We start from the raw sequence: 20,149 nt of genomic DNA, 5'->3' as shown, positions 1-20,149 counted from the left end.
ACATCACAAAATTTCATTTGTTTTACAAAATAATATATTTGCATGTGTGCATATCACATACAATGAGTCTTTAGACTCGTGCATTTGTTTACAACGAAAATCATTTAGTTTAATAAAAAATAAATTTATAGTCTTATAGAGAGATCTTACTTAGTGTAAGACTTGTAAAATGATGTGTTTAATTCAGAAATAATATTTTTATGTACAATTTTATAAATATCTCTAATAAAATATCATAATTATAGATTCACATGGATATGCATATTTACAACTATATTTACGTACAAGCAGTTATTTTTTGATGTGCTAGTACATGATAACTCATAAAAACTTTAAAGAAAACCTATAAAGCCTCCTAAAATACAATGCTAGGAGTATAACAGTCATAATAATCATTTTAATGATAATGAAATGACATCTCAAATCCTAACAATTAATGATGAGGTATATAATTTTCCTGTGATGAATCAAGCAACATAATGATGAAAAGAAGTACCCTTCAATGACTAGTAGTCCAGCAATTCTTAAAGAGGAGTTAGGATTTCATTATTAACAAAGTTTTGTGAACTAGGACAAAGCTTCAATTCAATGAAGGGCTATTATTGGTTGTTCGACTTGAGTCTTGATCACATTGATTGTGTTCTTTTTTCTTTTTTTTTCTGGCTTGCAAAGATGTAAAGAAGATCTTGATGGAAATTAGGATTTTTATACTTGGCAATATTTTAGCACTGTGGAAAATCCTACCTTAAATCTCTCACCAGTTATTTTAGGCGGAATCTAGCCAATTTATTCATCAAGCATGCTTGGTAAAATTTGTAGGTTTGGGCTTGAAGTAGGGTTGGATGTTGTTGTCAACATATTATTCAATTTACATATAAAAAAGTTGGAAAATCCAGAATTAATATTTCTTCTTTGAAAGGAGTACAAATATTATAATATATAATATATGTTATTTGTTGCTGTACTTAAGTTTGCTAGAGATTAACCTAATTTAGATCTGCAGTGAATTGTGAAGGAAGTAAATAGGAAAGGAAAATGTTAGTCCAGCAATTCTTAAAGAGGAGTTTGGATTTCATTATTAACAAAGTTTTGTGAACTAGGACAAAGCTTCAATTCAATGAAGGGCTATTATTGGTTGTTCGACTTGAGTCTTGATCACATTGATTGTGTTCTTTTTTCTTTTTTTTCTGGCTTGCAAATATGTAAAGAAGATCTTGATGGAAATTAGGATTTTTTTACTTGGCAATATTTTAGCACTGTGGAAAATCCTACCTTAAATCTCTCACCAGTTATTTTAGGCGAGATCTAGCCAATTTATTCATCAAGCATGCTTGGTAAAATTTGTAGGTTTGGGCTTGAAGTAGGCTTGGATGTTGTTGTCAACATATTATTCAATTTACATATAAAAAGTTGGAAAATCCACAATTAATATTTCTTCTTTGAAAGGAGTACAAATATTAAAAAATATAATATATGTTATTTGTTGGGTTGCTGTACTTAAGTTTGCTAGAGATTAACCTAAATTAGATCTGCAGTGAATTGTGAAGGAAGTAAATAGGAAAGGAAAATGATGAATTATACTATAATATAAATATTGTATTATATGTTATATGTTAGACCTTTTAGCTATTATTATAAGCAAGAGAGAGTCAAGAAGGTAGAGAGAAGTAGAAGATAAAAGATTGTAGTGAGGACCAAAGAGAAAATATTTAGGGTGTGCAAATATTAGATCATGTAACTCATTTCTAGACTAGTTAATTTATCTCTCAATGTGGTTGAATATATAGGTTGATTTTATTGAACTTTATAAATTTCTATTCTTGTTTTTTTCTAGTGCATTCCTTGTAGGCTTCGTATTCTCTGTTTTATTATTCAATTTAGACTCTTTCTTAACACCAATATTTTCTATTTTTCTTTTTGGATGACACTTTTGCTTTCTTTTTTTTTTATTGTTTGTCATCCTTTTATTTGACATTTCTTTATGTTGTAGTTCAACTAGAATCCAATGTTTAAAGTACACTACTCTATTCTAGGGCATAAATCTTATAAACTACATAATGTCACATTTTATGTATATTACTTTTCATCACCATATCTGCCTATGAACTATAAGTTTAATGCATATTATATATGGATATGAAGAGTTTCTTAACTTATTCTTTCTTATTTGTTGCTTCATTAAAGAAGGATAGGAAAACAATATAGGTGCTTTTTTTACTTTTATTTCTGATGGAGATCCAAATATAGTAGCATCATCATTAGCTTTATCCAAATTTTATAGGGTTGGTTTTGTTAATGTAAAGTCTACAATCTTCCTAGTCAGATTGCATTAGAAAATTAATTTATAAGATACTAATCCTTTTGCACAATGTCTATCCATGTTATCTTAGGTTGACCCTTCTTTCTTCCTATTTCTTCAACACAAATTGTATACCCTTAGTTCTCTATGTCTAAAACACCTAATCTATTCACTACATTTCCATCTCAACATTTCATTTTTTTCACACTTAATTTTGCTATTAATTACCTTTTTTATTATTCAACACTAGGTTCCATAAAACAGAATGGACTAGATTATAACTTTTAAAATTATTTTGAGTCCCTATTATATTTACTTTTTGCATAATTACTCAGTAAGATATTTCTCCATTTTCACAATGTATCTTTACTTTAAATTTATATTCTCATTTATATCTCTATTCTTCTATATAATTGATCAAATACGTTTTAAACTATCACTTGTAAGTAACATTTTATCTTCTAATAATATTGATTGCTAGTTATTAATATTAGACCAATAAAATCTGCACATCATATACTTTATTTTATTGTATTAAATCCTAAAATCTTTATCTTCAATATATTTGCCCCACACCATTCTTTTAAACCCATTTGATTTTAGTTGATTCTTAGAAGTGATGTCATTATTAGGGTATTACAAATTATTTTTATTAAGCCGTTCTAGAAAATCCCTGCAATGAATTCAACATCATCATGCATGAATTTATCCAGAATGAAATTTTACTTCAATATTTGCCTTTTCTTGAATCGTCTTTATCCTCAATGTCCCTTGGCTAATTTTTCTTTTCTTTGGCAGCTAACAATCATCGAAAGAAAGATCTTATAATAGGTATGCAAACATTTATCGTTAATTCATATTTCCTTGCAACATTATTCTTATCTGATACATTCTAAAAAATTGAAATGTTTTGTTTAAATTCATTTTATGAAGTTCTACTGATGATGTTGCGGTAGTTTCCATGAAGAGTTTTCTAAATCCTCCTTTCTTTAGACATTCACTATTCATGAAAAATTTCCAAATAGTCTTGTTTTATTCATATGAAAATGAAGTTTTCTAATAATATTTCTTACGTGCTTTTTGGTTTCGTCATGGGGCTTTAACTCTAAAAATCATATTCGCATATATATCTACTTTCTTCTTTATAATATATCTAAAATACTTATTATGACTTTACATTCTAATAATGTTAAGTGATAATTGTTAATAGCACATATGCAAATTACTGATTATATACTTAGTCGTTATTCTACCCTAAGCTATTTATCATTTAAACTTTTGCTCCAAATAGTGCTTTTTAAACTTAATAGATTCTGGTTGATTCATACAACGGGTGTGCTTATTAGAGAACCACATTTTTATAAGGAATCCCTTACAGAAAACTCCGCCATGTACTAAATTTAACGTCATCAAATATGAATTTATCTAGAATGAAATTTTATTACAACAGTCGCTTTTTCCTGAATCGTCTTTAGCCTATGTCTGTAAGCAAACATTTGTCATCATTTTCCATTTCTTGCGATGTTTTCCTTTTCTAACGCATGATCAAAAAAATAAAATGTTCTTGTTCAATTCATTTTATGTTGTTTTATTGATGTTGTGCCAATTGACATGAAGAGTTTTATGAAAAACATTCTTTCTTCAGAATCAATATTTCAAGCCAAACATGAAAATAAAATCTCTTATCTTATTCAAGTGAAAGTGCTGTTTTCTTGATCAAATATATAGTTAAGTGGTCTTATTGAAGATGCAACAATGATAGCCTTGATCTCATAACTATTGTGGCTTACTATTTTTCCATATTTAAAGTGAGAAATCAATTTTTTTGACTAATTACTCCTATGATGCAAAACATGCATTCTATTTTTATATTACAAAAAACTACTATTGAATACTCCATATGATTTTCTTGTGGATAAGTATCATAAGAATATAGCACCATCTGATTTAGCATCAAACTTGCCTAAATTTGATTTCACATTATTTAGAATAAAACATGGAACACATATATTTGAGATTGATTTCATATCCTACCCTTAAAATAGATATTCAGTATATTCGATGCATAGCATGTGGTATTCACTGGTTTTGCTTAAAGTATTTTGGTAGTTTATATTAATTAAGCATACCTTAGATAGCCTCAACTAAGGTTTTATTCTTTCTTTTAATAAACCATTTTGTTCCGATTTTCTAGGTATAGAAATGTTATGTACAATTTTTATGTCCCTTCAAAAAACTTTCAAATTTCTCACTTTTAAAATCTCCAGCATGATCATTATGTATGATCGAGATGCGCTAGCCTATATTCTTTTAAACCCAGTTATAAATATTTCAAACTCATTAAAGGAATCACTCTTCGGTGACATGTTGAGATGTTATAAATATGGTTGAGATGCGATAGCCTATATTCTCATGTTATAAATATTTTAAACTCATTAAAGGAATCACTCTTGGGTTACATGAACTTAACCTAGGCAAATCTTGTGTAACTATCAACCACCATGAACCATATGCATTACCTCTTAAACTTATATTACTAATGGGTCCGAATGTATCAATGTGTAATATTTCTAGGGGTCTAGAGGTGAAAATTGAATTATTGGGATGAAACAATGTCTTAACTTATATTTCTGGCTAGAATACATCACATAAATGGTCATTAGTATAATTGAGTTTTGCTAGCCCTCTTAACAAAATCTAGATGAGTACTATTTCTACTTGTGTGCATGCTACTATGATAATGTCTCCAATGTCATATTTATAGCTCATCCAATGGAGTTTTCAAGCAAGAAATTTGGATATTTCTACTAATATTGTCAGTATCATATACATAAACATTGTTAATACATTGTTCTACATAAATTTTTCCATTTATTTTTTTAGAAAAGATACCAATAAAACATCAACATTAAATTCCTCATCATAGAGTTGACTAATTCTAAGCAACTTATTTTAATCCATCCATCAAAAAGACTCTTTAAATAATAATATGATTACTTTACTAACAGTATCAATACATATTAATTTTCTTGTAGCATTGATGCCAAGAATGATTTTTCCACCATCCTTGGATTCCATTTTTATAAATTTAGTTTTATTGTTATTCATATGCTTTTGAGCAGCAACTCTCCAAGTACTACATGTCTCCAACGATCCTGTTGTGAAGGCATTGCCACACACATGTACTACATTTTAATTTTTAGAATCCAAGTTATTTATGCCAAAAAGTGAGTCTTACATTGTAATACTGAAAGTCAATTACTTGGTCATGTAACCATCTATGCATGTTTGTACACCACATAAAATGAGTCATAATATTTGTTTAAACTTTTGACAACACAAATTTTTTGTTATTTTTTAAAATAACACTAGTACCCATGTGTGCACAACACAAAATTAGTCCTGAGATTTGTACAAACCTATTTACATCTTAAATTTCAATTCTTACAAAATAACATAATTACATATGTGAGCATACTGTTAGGACCCAACCTGAACCGGTCCTAATTGGACCGGTTTGCTACAGGAGGCGAGCCCTAAGGGGGGCTGAAATGGGAAGGGAGGGCAGCATATTGGTGGGGCCCAAGCATTAATGCATGCATTGATGGGAGCTTGGGTTTGGGTTTTGGGGGGGGGGGAATTCAAATGTGGAGGGTTGTTTAGGGATTCAACATTCAATATTTGTATTGTGCCTTAAGTATTCTCCTTTTGGCTAGGGTGAGGGGATCATGAATTTGAAAAGCAATTTGAGATCTAGGGTTTGTGTTCTTGGGCTCTAGGCTTGGCTACAGATTTGGAGAGCTGTTTCTTCCTCTCGAATTGAAGAAACTTGTATCGTTTACTGTTTTCTTTCATCTATCAGTGGATTTCCCCATTGTTTTTCTTAGTTTTCCCTATTTTCCTAAGAAAATCAGTTGTAATTTGCTATTTGACTGCTGTAAACAGCAGTTAACTTCACTGTTTTCCACCCAATCTTGCTAGGTTTGCTTGCGAACTCAATTATTACCCTTGGGGTTACTTGCGAACTCAAGTACTTCCTATCACATACATCACATATAATGAGTCTTTAGACTTTCACACTTATTTACAACATTAAAAATCATTAAGTTTTGAAAAACATACATTTGCAGTCTTACACAAAGGTCTTTCTCGATATAAGATTTGTATAATGGTGTGAGTAATTCAAAATTAGTATTTGCATGTACATTTCTATAAAAATTTCTATTAAAATATCATAATTATAGATTGGCATAGGTATCTATATCTACAACAACTACACATTTATTCAAACAATTATGTTATGATTGTTTATTATTATATATATATATATAACTTCTAAAATCCTCAATGAAAACCTATTGAAAGCCTCATAAAATATAGCGCCAAGTGTTTAGTAACCATTTTAATGATAGATAAATGACATAACAATCCCAAATATCAGGGATGGGTTTATGAACTTCCATGTGATAAATCAAGCAACATAAGGATTGAATTGTGGGCTCCGAAAATTCGGCCTCGGCCTCCGCTCGCTTTTCTTATTCGGCGAGGGAGTTTTAACGAACTAAGTTCCGAGGTAAATTTTGGAAGGCAGATGGGTTTGTAGATAAGACACTACCCAGAGATTTCGCCCTCATTTTGCGAGGACTTTATGATCTGAGTTCTGGTTTCCTATAGGCGCAAGCCCCTATAATTAATTACCCCTTCCGATTCACAGAGAGAGACTTGCTCGATTGAAGGTAGTCGTGCAATCAGATCGTATATGAGAATACGTGCATCTGGCATATGAGTAGCAGCCATAGGTTTTAGGATTGGAATTGAGATTTGTGGATTTGGGAATTGAGAATTGGGTTTTGTGATTTTTGATATTTAAAATGAGAGTATGCACCATCTAGACTTAAAGCGGAATTGGTGGGGGAATGGATGTATTGGACTCCGATCCAAGATCCCATGGTATCGTCATCCCGGACCGATCGTGGTCCCTGGTCTATAGTCAGAGGAGGTAGTCGGACCCAACCTGACAGAAGGATCACCTTGTCGGGCAACCATGGGTTGCTTCGTCCTAAGGGAAACCTTGTTAGCCGGGGTTGAAGGTTTGTCTAAGGACAATTTGAATTCACCTTAGCTTACATGAGGGTTTGTGTATCGATCATATCCTATTGACGTCATATCTCAAGATAACGCCATTAAGGAGCGATCGGCTTCTGGCCATTAACGTGTACCTGCAGTGCCATTGGTGGCAAACTGGGCGGTCTTAAGGAACGTAACCACGTCCTTACTGGCAGAGATTGTTTGAGGATGGATCCAGAATGATATTTTCGACTAGGCATTTGGCTCTTGTGAAGCTAGATAATTTGAAATTTGTACCGGCAGACTGTTGCGGAGGGTGGATGGGCTTTGCTTTAAGTGTTGGAAGTAGTGTTTCATTTTTTAAATATTTTTGGGATTTTGGATTTTTGTGGATGGTTTATCTAGGATTTTGGTTTTTTTTTGGATTTGGGCTATTGTGGGAGTTTAGAGTCCGGGCCATTTGGATGCATGGGGATTTGAAACGTGTTTTGAAATGCGAACTTTGGGATATTTTGGAGGATATTTTGAAAATATTTTGTGGAAACTGCCCTCCGGTTGAAATCTGTATTCAAACACGGCCATCATCCGGGTGTTCAGGTCATTTCTTTTATTGATCTTTGAACCTTGTCCACTCTATCAGGCTGTCGAAGAGGATCGGGTATTCGGTGGCTTTGAGCCTTTGAGAGCGAATTCTTTTGATTCGCTATAAGTCCTTAAAGCCTAATGTTGAATGTATTAAGATAAACTATATCGGTACTGCATATCGACTATATTTGTTTGAGAGTTCGAACCTTGTCGCACTCTCTATTACCCGTTATAGAGGATCGGTTCGAACTGTAACTTCACCTTGTCAACCCGCGCAGCATCCACTAGAATGTCAGGGTGATGTACCAAAACACCTCGCCGGGCCCATGCCGGTGAGATTGTACTTTCCCCCGTATTAGATACGTATGTGTTATACAAATTTATAGTTGCACGGTGGGGTATTTTTGAGATAGAACGCCTCTCTGTCTGCTTAGTACGGATTGCAGATTCCTGGGGGCGTTGGCCGTAGCAGCTCTAAATGGACGTTGTTCGCCGCTTTGTAACAGGTTAGACTGTGTACATACTCTATTGATTTTCTGTAGGTGGATTCGTTAAAAGTGCCTAACTCATCTCCTGCCTCAATGGTTGTAAGGACTTGCCTTGTTGAAGATTTTTTACTTGTCTTTATTTTTCATTGCGTTGTGAGTTTTGAGTCTTTTTCGTACAAGGCACTAATTGTTTGCATGGTAGGTAGGTAGATGTTCTTCTTCTCGACTGAAATTAAACATTCCCAGGATATGCATTTCGCTTGAAGTCCTTCTGCATCTACCCATAATGGCATTTTGATATACATACATCCATATTGTAAATAGAAATGTATATATTGCAGATTCTGATTTTAAGGAACAGCGCCTTTTGAATGACATTGAGTGGTTGTTGACTATGAAACAAATTTTCAACATCTATACACATATTATTTTCAATCACCTTTGGTTGGACTTCTGTATGACAAGATGACTCTCAACATCCGTCTGTAAATCGCCTTTGTTTATAAAGTGACGAGCCTCCTAGCAAAGTTCGTAGGAAAATTGAATATTATTTGCTTGACGGCCTCTATTGCTATTTGCTTTTAGAGAGCGTGGTGTTCTGTTGCATGACGTCTGTGCATTCTTTCTGTTATTTGCTCGTAGGTACTCATAGTATATGTGGATTTGTACTTCTTGCTCGCCATACGAATAGTATAGAGGATGCATTAATCCACTTGGTAAATTATCATCCTGTCCAACTCACTGCCATTGGATTATTTATATTCAGCTTATTTAGAGAGCTTGAGTCAGTTTATGTTTGATCACTCCTTGCCCCGATTGATGATTTTTACGTTGAACATACATCTTCTATTCGATTTCAATTAAGTAGCATGATTGTGGAACTGATACTTGGATAGATGACTCGCTTTGACTTATTGATTCTTGTTTGCAATGAAAATGTGATCATTGCATTGAATGAATTCAAGATAATTCCACCTTCACATTCCTTGCTTATATATCTTCTTTAAGACTTGGTCTTCATTCACTCACTTTCTTTGATTTCATCATTTTTATAACTTTGACTTTCCTTCCAAAACATTTAGACTTTAGGATTAAAGATTTAGATCAATAATTCAAAGTCTGAGTTCTGACTTGAGCTTAAATACCAAGTCAAATGAACCTTCTTGCTATTGATCATATTGGAGTGCATGGTCCGTCTATAATCCAACCAAGTCTTTATCTTGAGTTCAAAGTCAGTCATATTGAGTTCAAGTTGATTTAAAAATTGTGATCAAAGTTGTGATTTGTCATTTGATATGAACCCAATCCATGTTTTTGCAGGTCTGTCTCAAGTTCCTGAGTCCTTCTTGCAAGTTCAAGTCCTCATTGGTTCAAACCACGAGTTATGTTCATTGAAGTTATGCTTAGTTATGATTCTTTAGTTTGAGCTTCAAGTAACTAGATTGAATCAAGCCACAAGTCCAAATCAAGTTCAATGTAAGTCCAAAAAGGTTATACAAGTCCTTGTCTTTTTTCAGACAAAATTCATGGCAGCTCCCGGCGTCTCCCCGTTGTAGGGGAAAAACATGAGGCCGCCTACCCGCCACAGTCAAATAAAGACGTGCACGGTTGGTGTTGGTGAACACCGCTGCAGTTGTTATTTTGTTTTCTCGCACCCACGGCCAATAAAGCGTGCATGGGTTTAAAAAGACATTTTGAAAGATAAAGATTTGACTTTCCCCCCGCCGGGTGGACTTATAAAGTTACCGCTTTCGCCGTGCCTTTGCCGCACCGGGATTCCATTGCCTACCACGGCCAATAAAGGCGTGCTCATAGGACAGTTCTCAAGGGTTGCACGACATTGAAGCAAGGATTTTAAGTTTAGAAGAATCGTACCTCGCGGGGTTGTCGTAGTATAAACCGTGGATCGACCGGGCTCATCAGCTTACCTCGTTCGTAGGTGGTCGCACCGGGTTCCTCCTACCACGGCCACTCAAAGGCGTCGTGCTTAGGTGGCTTGCCGGTCGCGGACCATGACGTCCCGAAGTGAGAGGTGAGGGAATTTTTTTTAATTATTATGATTCTATCTATTAATTAATTAAACTGATAAATTAATTAAATTAATCATAATTAATTACAAGTTAAAATAATTAATCTATAATCTACATAATTAATATATTTAGTCATAATTAGTAATAATTAATTTTAAATTGAATAATTAATTATTTAATTAATTTTAATCATATTAATAGTTAATTATTAATTAAAATAGATAACTATAATTATTAACAAAAATTAATTATAACCTTATTTTAAATTAAAATAATTTATTAAATAATAATTAAAGTAAATTAGGTATTAATATAATAATTATATTAATTATAATAACTAATAATAATAATAATAAATATATAATAATATAAAATAAAATAAAATCTCTCCCTCACCTCTCTTCTCTGTTTTTCACGGGATGAAGGCCGAGGAAAGCAGCGCACGGAAGGGAGGAGAACGTTACCTTCACTACACAGCGAGCTCCGTTATTACTTCCGATACCAAAAAAAAAAAAAACAGGGGGGAGGAAAAAAGGGATCGCAAATGGAAGCGAAGTCGGGCATCGGGAACGAAGGAGCCGGAGAAGGGCTCGAGGTAGAGGAGATCGCGGCAGGATCGTCTTGCGGCAAAAGGACAGAGAGATCGGGGCTGGAGTTTGCGCTAAAGAAGAGAAGGAATCGGGTTCGGCTATGAGGAGTCACTGTTCGGTAAGTCCTCCTCTCTCTACTCTCTCTCTCTCTCTCCTCTCCTTCTCTCTCTCGGGCCGACGGATGGCGAAACACGGGGCGAGGGAGGAGGAGCAGGGGAACGGAACGGAGAGCTCGTCGTTGAAGAGTGAATCGAGCGTGAGAGCAGCCGAGAGATGTCCGCATCGGTTGGCTTTAAGACGTCGAAAGAGCGACGATCGAGAGCGGATATCATGAGGAATTGCGGCAGACGCGCACGCAAGCGGCGCCGTACTCAGCGTAACTGCAGGAATTCGTGGACGCGCGAATGGATTACAGGTTATTTTTTTGAGCGGTTTTTTTTTTTTTGCTTTCTGTTGCGTGACAGAACGTAGAGGTCACATGGAAATAAAGCCCCTTCTAATTTTATAGGTTGGAAACCATTGAAGAGGATTAATTCAGCATCAACAAAGAAGTGTTTTAGTCACATAGGAGAGAATGATGTTTTGTCAAATGGTTATATACTAGTAAGTGGACTTGAGTCCTGTTCGTTATTTTTCTTAACCTAATTATCTTTATTTTTTTGGCTTGCAAATATGAAATAGTGTTCTTAGCAGAAATCTTGGTCTCTATACATGATGTTTATCCCACATTTAATAAAATAATACGACTTTGTATTTTAGCGGCACGGGGGTGGTGCACTCAAATTTGAGCTTTGGTCAATTTACTTATCAATCATGCTCAAGAAAATATTTTTGTGGGGCATGAGGTGGGTTTGGGACATGTTGTCCATTTATTGTTAGCTTATCTACAAAAGTATGAGGTGTCTACAAGTAATAATTTCACATCAGAAAGATAGAGCTATGTTTAATATTGTTATTTGTTTGCTCAAATTTGAGCATTACTCAATTTACTATCTATCGTGCTCAAGAAAATATTTTGGTGGGCATGAGGTGGTTTTGGGACATTTTGTCCATGTATTGTTAGCTTAGCATATAAAAGGTGTGGTATCTTCAACAAAAAATTTAACATTAGAAGGATACAAAGTTATGATATATTACTATTTAAGTTGTGAATATATATTGCTATTTGTTGGTTATTAGACATTATGTTTGCTAGAAGATAACTTGCAAGAGTTGTCTATGACTTGCAATGGAAGCAAGAGAAATGAAAGCAGCGATGGAAACTAATATAGTATAAATTATATTATATGTTGTTGGCCCCAATAAGCCTCTAACTCATACAACATATATTTTTGATGATTATAAATATAATTTTTTAGGGGTTATATTATTGCTTTTGGACTAATACAATTATTATAAGAATTAGAGACTAACAGGTACATGCATACACATGCACTAAATTCAAATATAGTATGTGAAGCTGGAGCTAAGATGACTTAAATAAGGATATGATCAAGATTATGGGAATAAGATTAAAGAAGTCGAGACCACAAATGTTTAGTCTGATTGAGAGTGATTTAAGCTGCAAGGACGTATGAGTAGAATCATAAATTTAATATTTATTTATTTATTTAATGATGTTTTAGGTAAATGAAATCATTGGAGCAAACTAGTAATAGAGTTAGCTGCAAATATATAATATATATATATATATATATATATAATACTATAGTATATATATATATATATATATATTGATTATGAATTAATCGTGCCGTACGATCTTGATTATATTGTATAATGCACACTTGATTCATATAATCAGATAAGATCAATTTGTATTAGTTAAAAAAATTATAAATTTATTGTCTTGAACTAATAGTACTATACAATAGAAATTATATTATATAATCAGTATTAATTTCAAGTAATCAACAATTATATGATTGTTTCATTAATTTGATTTGATCTTTGGTCAATTTACTTATCAATTTTGCTTGAGAATTTTTTTGTTGGGCATGCGGAGCATTTGGGTCATGTTGTCCTTGTATTATTGGCATAGCATATAAATGGTTTGGTGGGAGCGATCGGAGCGGAGAGCGAGATTTTGGACATTTTTTGGCGATCAGAGGTGCTCCGTCGGCTCGGTATGGCCGACGGAGTCTCTTGGATTCTTCAACAACCAAGTGAACTGAGGGCGGATCTTTTGCGATCAGAAGCAGAGCGGGCAATTTTGGCGGATCTTTAGCGATCGGAGGTGCTTCGTCGGCCCGGTATGGCTGATGGAGTTCCTTGGTTGGAATCTTCGTCTATGTCAAGATTTCAATTGGCTAAAGGAGCTTTTGGCGGAACATCTAATCTCATTGAGATATTGAAGAATCTTTCGTTGGTAGAGGTTCTCAGTTGGTCTGGTGTGGCTGACGATTTCTCTAGTTTTGGATTTTTTGTTGATTTTTTATCGGATTTACTTTTGTCTGAAGACGATGTTGGTGTAGCGACTGTTTTGAATTCATTTTTGGTGGAGGATTGCTTGCCGATGGAACTCCGTCGGCTTGGTTTACAGAATGATTGTGATTGTTGTGTTTCAACTGGTGGAAGATTGGAGTTATCTTGATTGATTTTGGTGAATATTCAAGTCCGAAGGTGATTTTGAATAAGTTTACATGTTGGTTCAATGTTGCCTACAGTAATTCTTGCGTTCTGGATTTGTTCTGATTTTTTCTTGATTCCAGATTTGATTTGATAGTGTTCTTGGTGTGTGATCTGTTGTTGTTCAAGAAGTTGTTGGTGTATGGTTGTTTGGATTGTAGAGTTGGATCTCTCTATTATGAAGATCCAGTTTCAGGTTTCTTAAAGATTCTTGGAGATGATGTTGCTACTACTGGTTTTGCAGCCATTTGGATGGCTTTATTTGGATCTTCCAAGGAATATATTTCGGAAATATGGTCTAAGGTAGCTGAAATTATTGTATTGATTGATCTAATGTTGATTGGTTTGTATCTCTGTTTAAAATTGCGCAATAAGAGGCGTGCCTTGAGGCGCGCCTTTGCGCAATTTGACCCAAAACCGCCTCGAGGCTTACGCAATTCCTCTCCTGGCTGAGGCGTACACCTCACTTGGACTGAGGCGCGCCTCAGAGGCGCAATTGCACAATTCTGGCAAAGGTGTACGCCTCATAGAAACGGCCCCACCCACTTAAAATGAAGACTTTTTCTTCCTTAATCCCGCACGGCTCCCAGTTATCCTGAAACTTTCCTTCCCGCAGGCTGTGTTCACGAAACAGAGAGCTTCCCGCACCCATCGGCTTCCCTTCCCGCCGCCTCTCCCGCCGGCACCGCCTCTCCGGCGAAGTTGAAGGTTTGGCCGCCCTCTAGGAGTGCTCCACAATCGATTTTAGGTATTTTTTTGTAGTTTAGGGTTAGATTTTTCAAGTGAAAGAAATTCTAGGGTTTTTGATTTTTTTGTGTGTTTTTTGATTTTTGCTTTAGGAAACATGGTTAGAGGCAAAGAAAAGGCGAATAAGTCATTGGGACATGATTTTATTGCATATATTATCTTACTTTCCACTAATTTCATATATCATTTAGATGTTTTTATTGTAATATAGAATATTACTATTATTTACCTGCTAAAACCCTTAATTTCTCATTTACGCAATTCTGTGTTCGTGAGGCTTACGCGTCAGACCGCCTCGAGGCTTACGCCTCGCCTCACGGACGAAAACCGCCTCGAGGCTTAATTATGCAGTTTTAAATCTTGGTTTGTATATAGAAGTTTGTTTTGATCTTCATGCAGTTATTTTGATGGTTTTGAGTGGATCTTCTAAGGGAGATAGTTCGGAAAAATGCTATGGTGAAGCCAGAATTATTGAAGTGTCCTATTGTGGTTTGGTTCGTTTATGGAAAGTTGTTTGGATCATCAAAGAAGTATTGGAGCTTGCTTTTGGTGGGAGCTAATCTTATCAAGGCTTAAGATGAATTCTTCTTTGTTCTTTGAAGTACAAGTCTTATTGGTTAAAGGCTTGAAGTGTTTGAATTTTACTGGTTTTTCTCTTGCCAGTGTGATGAGGGTGGTGATGATTATCAGTTCGTATGGCTTTGGCAATGATGAGGCCGATTATTGGCCTCTTGAGGTGGGTGTCGGTGTTATTGCTTCATCGACTTTGCTTTGTTCATCCATGGAGGTTGTTATTGGATGCATTGAGGTTTCAGCGGATTCATCTCTTGATTGAAGCTCGTTGGCCTCTAAGGATGTTGAAGACGATCATTTTGATGTTTTGGTAGTTGTTTTAGTTGTTCTTTTCCTTATTGTAGTTTGTTGTTTTTTTGGTTTTCTTGTAGGATTGTGTCCTTTTTGAAATTATTGTAATGAAATGCGGGATTTTTACTGTGTTTTATTTTTATCTTTTTGGAACTCTGGGATATTAACCAACCTTTTAAGTTGTTTTAATATTTGCTGTCCCCATCACCCCAATGGATTTAAAATGGAATTTAGTAGATCGCATATCCATTATGATAGTTTTAAAAGGCTTGTCTTTTCTTTCTTGTTTGTATTAGTTATTTCTTTTTTTAATGCAATTTGCATTTCTTCAAATATATATATGGTTTGGTGTTTGCAATTAATAATTTTATGTTAAAAGAATACAAAGTTTATGATATATAATATTAAAAAGTTATATTTAACTTTAACTGTTGACCTCTACTAAAAAAAAAAAAAAAAAAAAAAAAAAAAAAAAAAAAAAAAAATCAAATCAAAATATATGCATACCTACACACTAGCGTAAATCCCACTCAAATCTTGCCGTCTACAGTGCCCCTTCCCTTACAATTCGTCGCTGAACCATCGCTTCACATGATTGACTCCTGCACTTGTCGCCTACTCGCACATGCTAATAAAACGAAGACGAGAAACTCTTGTTTCGACATTTCTTCCTCATGCTCGAGCTCCCGAACTTCCAATCCCTCAGCTCGGTTCCGAACCCTTCAGTCTTCTTCAACTTCAACGACATCATCGTCGACGCTCTTTTTGCTAAGCTATAAATTTGCCTAAAACTCAAAAGTTCTAAACCCCGTATTCTGCGCTCGCGACATGCCGGGGGACCACCCATACATGCATTTTTCTAGTGTGGTAGGAGCAACTCTAAGTACCTGTGTATATGCCGTCATGCCTGCAAGGAAAGAATTGTGCATTTCAAACAGGTACCCCTAAAGACCCATACATGCCTCTCTCTTGCGTGGTGAGATTGAAGATCATGACCGCAGTGTTACCTGACACTTACCATACATGCTTTTCTCTAGCATCTTGGAAGGCCCTGCTCTCAAAATTTCCCCTAAATAGAGGAGATGTTGGGAGGCTGCCAAAATTCAGGTTAGAAACACACAGAACTTAAGCAAAACATAGGGGACCAAAACTTATACAAAATGCAGGGAACTTGATATTAGAAAAATACACAGGGAACATAACTCAAATTGAACTACAGGGAACTGGACTTGAATGAACACCTTAAATAAAATTATAACTCGCAAAAGAACAAAAAGCAAGCATGAATAAACAAAGAAAGAATTTGTAGCTTTCAACATGACTTGCTCACGAGAAATGATATTTAGAGGATTGCATAATTTGCTTGCAAACAGATGTACAAAATCTCTTAGTAATTTTATAATTTCATACAAATGATGACAGTTGAGGTGTAATGCTCACTTCAGTCACACAAACAAATACAGTAATCAATACATGCAGCAACAGTAGATGTTTTGTAAGGATGACAGGTCCTCTATGAACACATATATACTTAGTGTGTCTGTTAATAATTTTTTTACCACTCAACATTTGGTTCCATAAGTGTGGAAAAACTATTGTACATAATGATATTTCAATAGAGGTGTGGAAATGCTTAGTAGATAAAGGGATTTCTTAGCTTACTAACTTTTGAATATTATTTTGAAGACTAAAATGATATTAGATGAGTGTAAAAGCATGTTAGTTCCTATTTTTTAGAATAAAGATAATGCGCAAGAGTGTGCCAATTATAGAGGACTTTAGTCAATGTGTCATATATTAAAACTATGGGAGATATAGAGTAATTGAGCATGGGTTACGATGTGAAAAGAATGTTTCTCAAAATCAATTTAGATTCATGTCAGATAGTTCTATTATGGAAGATATAGATTTATTTAGAGATTGATAGAGAAGTATAGAGAGAATAAGGATGATCTTCATATGATATTTATCGATTTAGAGAAAGCATATGATGAAGTTCAAAGAGAAGTGCTCTGGAGAGTTCTATAATAGAAATGAGTTAATAATGTTTAAATTCAAGTTATTAAGGATATGTATATAGGAGTTGTTACTTCTGTTCAAACACAAGGTGGTTTGACTATGTATTTTACTATTTCAGTTGGATTACATCAAGGATCATCCTTAAGCTCATATCTTTTCTTTAGTGATGAATGTTCTTTGTTGACATTTCCAAAAGAGGATGTGCCCTAGTGTATGTTTTTTGTTGATGATTTTTTTCTTGTTGATAAGACTAGAGAGGGAGTTGAAGGAAAACTTGAATTATATAGGTCAACTTTAGAGCTAATGTTTTTTGTTTGAGTCGATTTAAAATAAAGTATATGGAGTGTAATTTTAGTAGAAAAGATCTAGTGGGGGATTATGACTTTTGGCGATCAAGTCATTAAAAGGTTACACATTTTAGATATCTTCGGTCTATAATTCAAAGTGATGGTGAAATTGATGGGGATATTAGTAGTAGAATTCAAGTTCGATGGTTGAAATGGAGGAATGCATTGGGTCTATTGTGTGATTGAAAAGTGCCCCTCAATCTTAAGGAAAAATTTTGTAAGATGCTGGTGAGACATGAAATGGTTTATTGCACTAAATGTTGGTCATTAAAAGAGAAGCAGAAAATAAAGTTTTCTAGAGATGATGATGCTTAGGTGGATGATTAGCTTTACTCTTAGTGATAAAATAAGAAATGTGCATATATGTGAAAAGGTTGGAGTAGCTCCAATGGTGGAGAAAATTAGAGAGTTGCCTTAGATGGGTTGGGTATAAAACATTAATCTTTTGATGTTTTGGTTAGGAGAGTAGATGTATTAGATATGACTTATGTTAAAAAAGGTAGAGGTAGAACTAAAAACACTTGGTTAGAAAGTATTGGAAATGATTTTTTTTATTAGATTTAAATGAGAATTTTACTTTTAATAGGATATAATGAGAAAAAGGATTCATGTAGTGGGATAAAGGCTTAATGTTGTTTTTGTTGTTGTCAGCATTCGGTTCCGTACAATATAATTAACCTTATTATAATCTCCTAAAATTATATTTTAGCCCCCAAAATATTCTCTTTTCTCATAATTACTTCTATGACATTTCTTTATTTTCACAATACATCTTTTACTCTAGAAGTTATATTTTCATTTGTATTTTGTTTTCTTTCATAATTGATCAAATATACTTATATTTATCTCACATAAGTAACTTTTTCCTTCTAATAATATTTATTGATAATTTTTAATATCATACCCAGGGAAACTATACATCATATACTTAATTTTGTTCTATTAATTCCTAATTCCTTTAGCTTTTATCTGCGCTCCACATGGTACTTTTAAACTCATTAAATTTTAGTTGATTTTTATATTTGATGTTCTTATGAGGGTATTTACTGATTTACCGATTTTTTGTTAAGGAAGCCGATCTAGAAAACCCTGTTACTAAACTTAACATCATCGTGCATGAATTTATCCAGAATTAAATTTTGATACGATAATTGCTATTTTTGTATTATTTTTATCCTCAATATCCGTTGGCTAATTTTTTTTTTTTTTTTTGCAGCTAGTAATCATCAAAAGAAAGTTCTTATAATAGGTAAGAAACTATTTCCTTGCAGAATTATGCTTATTTGATGATAAAAAAAATTAAATGTTCTATTTCAATTTATTTGTGTACTATTATTATTGTGGTAGTTTTCATGTTGGATTTTCTAGAAAATCACTTTCTCCGAACATTCCTTATTTATGCTAAACTTCAAAATAAAATGTCTTATTTTATTGATGTGACTGATGTTTTCTAATAGTATTCCTGAGTTGCTTTCATGTTTTAGAATGCGGCTTTAAATCTATTGGTTATATTCTCATCTATATCTATATTTCTCTGTATAATAGATTCAATATACTTAAAATTATAATATTTGATATCACTTTATATTTTAATAATATTAATTAATATTTGTCAATATCACACCCATAAAAATTGCTTAATATATATATTTTTTCCTGCTCTTTTTTCTACTCTAGGCTTTTCATCTCTTAAACATTTACCCCAAATAAAAAGCTTTTAAACTTATTAGATTCTAATTAATTCATACACTTGGTGTCCTTATTATGCTACAGTTTTTTTTATAAGGAATCATTTCTAGAAAACCTCGTACAAAATTTTTCAGCTTTAAGCCCATATCTTTTTGCTTTAGTCATGGATGTTCTCACTAGACTTTTGCAAGAGAATGTATCTTGGTGTATGCTTTTTGCTTATGATATTCTTCTTGTTGATAAGACTAGAGAGGGAGTTGACGGTAAACTTGAATTATGAATGTTTTGTTTGAGTAGATCTAAAATTGAATATATGGAGTGTAATTTTAGTAGCAGTAGACCTAGTGAGGGGATTGTGACTTTGGGCGATTAAGTCATTAATAAGAGTACACATTTTAGATATCTTGGATATATTTTTCATAGTGATGGTGAAATAGATGGGAATATATCAGCAGAATTCAAGTTGGATGGTTGAAGTGGAGGAATGCATCGAGCTTGTTGCGCGATAGAAAAGTCTCCCCTCAAACTTAAGGAAAAATTCTATAAGATGGTGGTGAGACCTGCAATGCTTTATGGTACTGAATGTTGTTCATTAAAAGAGAAGCATAATACTAAGTTAAGTGTTGCAGAGATGAGGATGCTTAGGTGGATGTTAACCTGCCGTATAAAACAAAAAAAAAATATTAAAATCCACGTACCTGTCCGGCGCCGAATTCAGCACGTCGTCGCCCACGACCTCGCACGATCGGATGTCCCTCTACGTCGTGTTAACGACTCATTCTCTCGCTCTTTCTCT

At 33.9% G+C, this 20,149-nt stretch overlaps 1 protein-coding gene across 1 annotated transcript in view; it reads left to right on the top strand.

Annotated features, from left to right (window-relative positions):
• The first annotated feature begins 3,102 nt into the window (after window positions 1-3,102).
• The window catches only part of LOC110100899 (LEAF RUST 10 DISEASE-RESISTANCE LOCUS RECEPTOR-LIKE PROTEIN KINASE-like 1.1), a 23,962-nt gene continuing 6,915 nt past the window's right edge, over window positions 3,103-20,149 (top strand). The window contains exons 1-2 of the mRNA XM_020828619.2: window positions 3,103-3,130; window positions 18,881-18,913. The gene's annotated coding sequence lies outside the window, so the exon portion shown is untranslated. The remainder of the gene's footprint in view (window positions 3,131-18,880; window positions 18,914-20,149) is intronic.

Source organism: Dendrobium catenatum, unplaced genomic scaffold (assembly GCF_001605985.2).
Source record: "Dendrobium catenatum unplaced genomic scaffold, ASM160598v2 fragScaff_scaffold_1038, whole genome shotgun sequence".
Taxonomy (NCBI): Eukaryota; Viridiplantae; Streptophyta; class Magnoliopsida; order Asparagales; family Orchidaceae; genus Dendrobium; species Dendrobium catenatum.
This window is presented reverse-complemented; position numbering and strand designations above follow the sequence as displayed.